This window comes from Amblyomma mixtum, chromosome 5 (assembly GCF_055824585.1).
Source record: "Amblyomma mixtum isolate Tamu chromosome 5, ASM5582458v1, whole genome shotgun sequence".
Taxonomy (NCBI): domain Eukaryota; kingdom Metazoa; phylum Arthropoda; class Arachnida; order Ixodida; family Ixodidae; genus Amblyomma; species Amblyomma mixtum.
Genome location: NC_143016.1, coordinates 100,083,484 through 100,091,629, shown reverse-complemented (window position 1 = coordinate 100,091,629; position 8,146 = coordinate 100,083,484). Strand labels below are relative to the sequence as shown.

General features: G+C 50.3%; 1 pseudogene; it reads left to right on the top strand.

The window, feature by feature from the left end:
* The first annotated feature begins 707 nt into the window (after positions 1 to 707).
* The window catches only part of LOC149343195 (uncharacterized), a 41,422-nt pseudogene continuing 33,983 nt past the window's right edge, over positions 708 to 8,146 (top strand).

Below are 8,146 nucleotides of genomic sequence, written 5' to 3'. Positions count from 1 at the left end.
GACCCGAAGGAGTGTATGAGACCTCTGTGGTCTGTAAACAGGGCGATGCGCCGTCCTTCCAGGAGAGTGGGGATGTACTTGACGGATAAGAAAGCTGTAAAGAAGATCGCGGTCGAATGAGCTGTACCTTGCGTCAGCCTAAGATAACCTCTTCGCGGTAAAGCCAGTGGCTGCCACACTATGGAGACGAACTAATTGGACAATTGTGCCTTAACCTCCGTGGCGGCTTCGTCAGTAGGATTTGACCCAATTAATCGCGATGATCTCTCGGTGGTGATGAGGACAGCTTCCAACGGCTTTATGATAGTAGAGCAAATTGGAATAGAAGATCTATTCAGTGGATACGTGCCCGCTTCTAGGTTTCTGTTTCGCCTTGTTTTGTATGTTTTCTCGCGTTTTGCGCGGGTGGGACAGTGCCCTCCGTGAAAACGAATGCCGAAGACGCCCCTGCGGAGATATTCCCTGCAAGGTGGGCTGATTCTCAAATGAAAAAAACCAGCCGGAATCCTAAGGCGCGAGCTAAGCTTAGGTCGGCGCTTACGAGCGAGGCCGCGCCACTCGCCTGCATGGATACTGCGTCGTCGACGACATCTACGCGAGCGCCCGCTGGGTTGCCACCTGACGCAGCCTCCACGTCTACGCTATCTTCGGCGCCTACGGGCCACCGGCCTGCGCCGCCTCCCGATGCAACGACACTGGCTTGTGCCATGGACTACTGCACCGCCTCCGCGCCTGTGGCCCTCTCTCAAGAAACAGTGCCCGTCACACCTGTTCAGTACTCCCATCAATGGCCGACACCACCGTCTGCGCCCCTGCCGCCTCCACTGATGCCTCCCGTGAGTTCAGCCTCGCTTCCACCTGCTGCTCACTCTTTCCGCGTCACCATCAAGCCCACGCTGCGCTTTGATATGACTGCAATCCCTGCCCGGTATGTTCAGGCCACAATTGATCACGCTCTTGGCTCTTCGAACTACTGCGGATTCGTCGTTCATCGCCCATCGAACACCATCACGGTAAACTTGTCATACTTGGTGGCCGCAGCCAGAATATGTGCGCAGTTACGCAGATCCCCCTGGAGAGAGATAGAGAAAAAAAAACTTTATTTACACAGGAATTCGGGGTACGCCCTAGGGTCCCCGCACGACCCCACTGCACTCAAGTGTTTATGTTCCGGAGGTCCATAACACTGGCAGCACGGCCGGTGGCGATGGTCTGCACGGCCGGGTCCTCCGAGCGCAGCAGGGTCTCCCAGTCCTCCGAGGTTCTCTAGGTCCCGCGGGGGAGGGTCCGCCGGGCAGAGGGAAAGGATGTGGAGGGAAGAGGCGAAGGTTTCTGGGCATAGGGCGCATGCCGGAGTGGGGAAGAAGGGATGACAGGTGGCTAGGGTAAGGGTTGAGGGGTGAGAGTGTGTCTGTAGTCTGCGCGAGAGTGTTGCTTGTTTGTTATCTAGGGAGGGATGGGGAGATGGGTAGAGCTGGCGTGAGGCGCTCCTTCGTGAATCCCCGACCCGAGGCCACCTGAGCCCGGTTTAAAGAACCTCGGGCCAAAAGGTTGGCGGCCTCGTTTCCGGGATTCCCGGAGTGCGCAGGCACCCATATCAGCTCCACATGGCGGGGCGGGGGTGCATCGGGCGAGTCCAGTATGTCAAAAGCAGGGACATGAACTCGGCTTCGAGCAAAATTTTGTATCGCAGTTTTAGAGTCACTTAAAATATACCGGGCTTCCGTGCGAGTGATAGCAAGTGCAATGGCGGCTTCCTCTGCAGCCTCTGGGAACGTGTCTGGAGGGAGAGGTAGTGTACTCCTCTTCATCCACCCTCCCCCTGGACGATAGCAAGCATGTCCCGGTGCAAATATATTTTGCATCTAGCCCTGGCGCCCTCCGCTGCATGGTTTATCAAGTCGACAGCACAAGTCCTTCGAGGAAGTGCGCGCAAACATTCGCTGTAAAACTCACGTAGTACTGCAAGCACGGCCTGTGGAGCGCCGGGGCTCATAGCTGCTCGTTCTGCAAGGCCCTTTGACTCGGCCAGTGTACATTACCTACTACGGTGCGACATCAACCCACAACCCTTTCGACCACGACGTATTTTTTGCTATCACTGCGCCACAAAGAAGGCCATATGCAATATGCCTGCCCTAATCCTGCTGCTTTGGTCGACGTGAATGAACCAACAGTTATTTGTGGCCTAGGCAAATCGCCGGACCATGACATTCGCTCCCCCGCTTGTCCAAAGAAGAAGCGAACGAAGAAGTTGCACATCCTTCTGTAAAAAAGGATATTCCTTCATGTGATCGCTTTGGTGCTCTCGCATGTGACGACAACGACTTTCCTGAACTTTTATTTATTTATTTATTTATACAGAATACCCCTAAAGGCCCTCGAGAGGGTATTACATAGGGGGGGGGGGGGCACAGGCAATTGAACAGAATAAAAAAAAACCACAAATATAAAACAAACAACAAAAGCACAAATAAGACACACTGGATGAAATAAGTAAGCAAAAGAATCAATCAAAAGCACAAATAAGACACTTTGCATGACATATAAGTAAGCAAAAGAATCAAAAGAATGGCAGCGCGGCAAAGAACGAAGATTACTGCATTATTAAAATTATACAAACGGAACACTAATACAATGAATCTTTTTAGTAACAAACCCTGCAAAAAAGGAAGCCATGAACAAATAAAATAATGTATGCGAAGAGTTAAGCAGTAGTTATTGAAGATATAAGTTTAAAATATTTATCAGGATCAGTGGTGGTTGCGATAGTCAGATATTGTGCGTGGTAAGAATGAATGCGCATAGATAAATGTCCTGCACGTGAAACGTCTAACTTCCTTTAACTGGCCCCCTGCTCACCACTCGTCTTCTCAGAAGCGTTCATACCCACAAGCGGCTCACCTTCGTGGATCAAATGGTACACCAACACGACCACTGCATCCCTCACAAGTGGATTCCACAGATGAAGACACAGCTTTAGAAGATTCCATCGCAGAGGCTCGCCGTCGACTAGACGAACTCACTGATCACTCGGGAGAAATCGTCTCTAGAATTACTTCCAGTAGGCACTGGGCCACAAACAGATGCCGACCACCCGTTAACCGTGACTACCCCGGCAGTGGAGAGAATAGTGGCGCTCATGAAGCAGTTGACCTCCCTCATCATAGAAGCTCTTCGGCCTCGCCATGGATAGCGCATCATCTATGGTGGTGCAGTGGAACTGTCGAGGCTTTGCTAATAAGGCCTCTGAGGTGAACATCCACTTTCACGACGGAAAGCTGAAGGCATGGGCGATCCTGTTGCAAGAGCATAATTCACTTCCACGCCTTTCAGGATTCTGTGCATACCATTCACCCTCTATCCCTATCGCCGTTGCATCACCACCTCCCTCAGCCCAGGTAAATCTGCAATTTATATTCATAGCTTCATTCCACATACTTCGCTACACCTTTCACGGTGGTCGAGCACATGTCAAGAGGTCGTCGCCCTTCTTGTAAAACCAGCACGCACCCCCCTTATTCTAGTTTCTTTTTATGGCCGTCCTGGTTCCGCATCTCCCAATTTTGGATGGATTCGTTTTCTCCGTTCTACCCACCCGGGTATTATTGCTCTAGTTCGTGGAGATTTCAACGTCACACACACTTCGTGGGGTTGCCAATCAGATTCCAGGTCAAGGGGCTCACACTTCCAAGGCAGCTTTTCAGATAATTCCTTTCAACCTTTAAGCCGCCCGAATACATCTACCCGTCCACGAGGTGGCCCGTATTCACCTGACCTGACATGGTGGTTAGGCCCCGGTAACCCTCGTTGGGATGTTGAATCAGATACTTGGGGTAGTGATCACTGCCACATTTTTATCTCCCTCACTTCTTCGCGTCTACGGAAAATACGGCGCAGCGTACGCATAACACAATGGGACTCTGTACGCGCTGACAATCGTTTACCTACATTCAACCCGTCTATTACCACTACTATAAATGAAGCCGACCCGAACCCGGACATACACCTCCTGAGTCTGTGGGCTTTTCGTCGCCAGGGCGATCACTATGCTTCTCGTCCCCCCGAGGACCCCTCGGCTCCTCCCTCTCTTCACCGAGCTACCGCGCGTGCACGGCGTTATGGAAAGCGAGTAGGCAGGTAACGCTGGTCTGCATGGTGTGCCCGCCTGTCCTCTACGAAAGGCAATTGACATCTTTCGAGTGTTTCAAGCCGTGGAGCGCCTGTCTCAGCTTGTAGATTACACAAAAAGCAGTCGTCTTGCGCTGATTATGGATGAAGATATATTTGCGCAACAAGTGGCCTGTCCGTTTTTTCTACACCATGACTGCACCTCTGCATCGCCTCCTGACTTATCGGTTACAGAGCCCTCCGATGAGATTACTTCTGACCTAAGCATGGCAGAATAGCTGGTCTCCAGTGAACGCCTCAAAACTACCACTTCTCCCGGGCACGACGGCACACCTAACTCTTGATTCCGTAACTTGAAGAGTCTGCTTTGCAAACCCTACTTGATACTTTCAACCAAGTGTGGCACTCTGGCGTCACGCCTGGAGAGTGGAAGCTTTGTATTGTGGTCCCAATACCCAAGTCAGGTGAGCCTCCAGTATCTCTCTCGGCTCTTCGTCCAATTTCTTTCACGCCTACCATCTGCAAGTATTACGAAAACATTCTCGCTGCACGCTTGTCGTGGCGGCTGGAATCCCACGATTGTTACCCAGATTCCCAAATCGGTTTCAGTCCAAAAATTGGAACGGAGGATGGTCTTGCTACTTTGGCTGCTGATGTACTTCACCACTCTCCGCAGAGCCACCCAGTTCGAACCGTGGTCGCTACAGACAATACAAAGGCATATGATAACATCCTTCAATCTGCCATTCTTGCCTCCCTTCAAACTCTTGGTCTCCCTCACCGGTTTCTCCAATCGAACCTTCAGTGTACATGTCCACGGAAAGCCCTTTGGTAACTTCACTTCCAATAGAGGAGCGCCCCAGGGCTCCGCTCTCGCCCCAACTTTATTCAATGTGGCTTTTATTCGTCTTGTTCGAGCCCTAGAGACCATTCCTTCTTCTACCCGCTGCGGTGGCTCAGTGGTTATGGTGCTCGGCTGCTGACCGGAAAGACGCGGGTTCGATCCCGGCCGCGGCGGTTGAATTTCTATGAAGGCGAAATTCTAGAGGCCCATGTAGTGTGCGATGTCAGTGCACGTTAAAGAACCCCAGGTGATCGAAATTTCCGGAGCCCTTCACTACGGCGTCTCTCATAGCCTTAGTCGCTTTGGGACGTTAAACCCCATAAAACCAAACTAAAACCAAATCATTCCTTCTATTCGCGTGCTTGTGTACGCCGATGACATAACCTTGAGGTGCTGTCACCCAGAGGCGTCTATCCATCCGTCGGTCCTCCAGCACGCGCTGGATGTCTTGACTTCTCGCCTCCCAACTCTGGGTCTAACCCTCTCGCCTACTAGATCATGTTTCATTCGCATTAGAAACAAAGCCGGCTTACGGAAAGCTCCCCCTTTAAATTTTACAGTAGATAGTTTTCCAATTCCCCAGGTAGAAACTGTTTTTATTCTTGGCCTCCTGCTTCATACCTCTGGGACTGGCACCCCATGGCTGACAGCCACCCGTAAATCGGCTCACGCTACTCTATAGGTCTGATTCGTCGCATAGCTATCCGATATGGTGGCGCACGTCCTCTTACCGCCCGTCAGCTTGAGCGCTCTATCCTTCAACCACGGATAATATATCAGGCACAATTTCAACGTATCACCCGAAGACAGTGGGACTGCCTTGAAGCTATCAATCGTGACGCTATGCTCGCCATTACATATTTGCCCCGTTTAACACCCATACCCGTGCTTTAGGAGTTCGCCCAACTTAATACTCTCAGTAAATTCATCGACCAGCGGGTGGCAAACCGAGCTCGCAAACATTCTCTACAACTTCATTGTTTTAAGACGCTCCCTCCGTGGACGTACTTTCGGTTCACAGACACTCGCCCCACTGTTTCCCCGTCGGTATCAGCCGCGTATCTGCTTGAAGGATGCATATTGTACACCGATGCATCACATACTGTAGAGCGGGGAGTTACTGCTGTATATAGTCCCTCCAATCCGCATCTCAACTCTCGCGCGACATGCACCGCGGATACGTGCGCCCCCCCCCCCCCCCCCCCCCCCCCCTTGCATTAGAATTTCAAGCCATTTACAATGTCATTGCTTCCCTTCACTTGTTCCCACATTGAATGCAGTTAATCTTTACAGCGACGCCTTCGCCGCCCTTAAACAGTTAAGGCTGTTCGACGCACATTCCAGATTACACAATCAATTCATCTGCTCTCCGCAAAGTACCCATGTCCTGTGCGCGTACACTTGATTCGCGACTTGATTTATCTCTGCCACAGCTCACCAACGATTTCTCGCTGAACTATCTAACTATGTGGAAATCCCAATGGATATTTTTCACTGTTGCAATGCCTGATGATTTCCCTCGACAAGAGTGGTGAGAAGCACAGTGCGATTGTTGCCGGGGTTCTTCAACAAGATCGTACTTCTTCCAGTCAAAGCTTGTGCCGTAGTGAACATTAACTCCGCTCTCGACGATGTGGTTCCCTTAGCCACCCTCGGCATGTTGATGGCCGACGCTGTTTGGAACAGCGTTTTCGGCTCGAAGTGGAGCGCCGAGACCAACCAAAGACTTCGGCGCCATTAAACGTGTGTCGATCAGGAGAAGCAAAATCAACGTGGCACCCGTTTCTTCTATCCAAAGTTAAGCTTGGACACCGTCCTTGACGCTGCTCGCCATCGGCACTGGAATGCCACAATGAGTTTCTACTCTTATCGGCTAGAGAAGACATCGCGGAGCCAGCTGTTCTTTCTCCTCACTATTTTCCACTACTACTGCTCTGCAGCAATGTACTCATACCCTGTCTACAGGCGTTCCGAATCAAACTACCTCTTTAGTCACTCCGACGATTTTCGCGAGGCCTTCGGCGGTAGTTCCAGGGCCGCTGGTGCTGATACTGCTGGCTGTTAGTATTAAATAAATCCGGTGTTTCCATTTGGCTAACCGGGGATGTCTGTTTCACTGAAAGCAGGTTACATTGCTACGCATTAACTTACACGTCAACCTCTCTAATCGAATATCAATGTTTTGCGATCTCTCCTTAATTGTCTTAGCTAACCACTCTAAACACCAGCTTCTACCCCATTAACTGATGTCCCACGACAGTCCGTAGTCTTGATAGTAAGTACTAAGAAACAAAGCTGTGCGTTAACACTTCTATGTAGCAAGATGGCATGCCGTTCAACTCATAACATGTGAAAGTGAAGAATCACTTGCTGTATGTTAAGATACAAGGGCTCACACCTGCAGCTGCCTACCATCGGCACCTTCCAAGACAAGGAGGGGATTGTTTAAAATAGGCTGTGGTACTGCTTCCGTGAGATTGAAAGGACTACCACGTAGAAACCGATCACTTGTGTTGACCGAAATGGCAAGAATGTATGTAAAAGAGTGGCGAAATAAGTTGAACACTACTCAAGTTGTTGCATCGTAGTTAGATGATATTCTTGTGCACAAGGTTGTGTCGCAAGAGCTCTGGTATGCACTACGAGAAACCGAGCGAGTGGATTAGGTGCTGTAATCACGTTAGTTTCCAGTGTTCTCCTAAATTAAAGCTAGCTGGTAATTGCAGGACAGTGTATATCTAAACACACGAAAAACGTCGGTTGGTATGTTGTCGTGTCTTTACTCTCTGGTTTCTCGAATAAAGAATTGCTGCCCTACAATGCTTCTTGAAGAGCATTTTTTCTTATAAGGTGAGAATACAACGCATAACAGCGGACACACATTGTCGCGCAAACGCGAACGAGTTCATCATAGAAAACAGGACCGAGTATAGACGGTGTCCAAATACACTTCAGCCCTTTCGAACTTAGCGAGCTTGTAAAGTTTTCCTTCAACGGACAAGGTTTTGAGAGGCCAGTTCGTAACTGACCTCACATCAGTGCGTGTTTGAGAAGGCTATTACTGGAAATGATCCACTTTATCCTTCTCAACAGCGGTCCGCATCACAACGCACGATGAGGAAACTGCGGCACAGCCATAAGATTTGACTGGAATAGTACAAACCGTCCCTC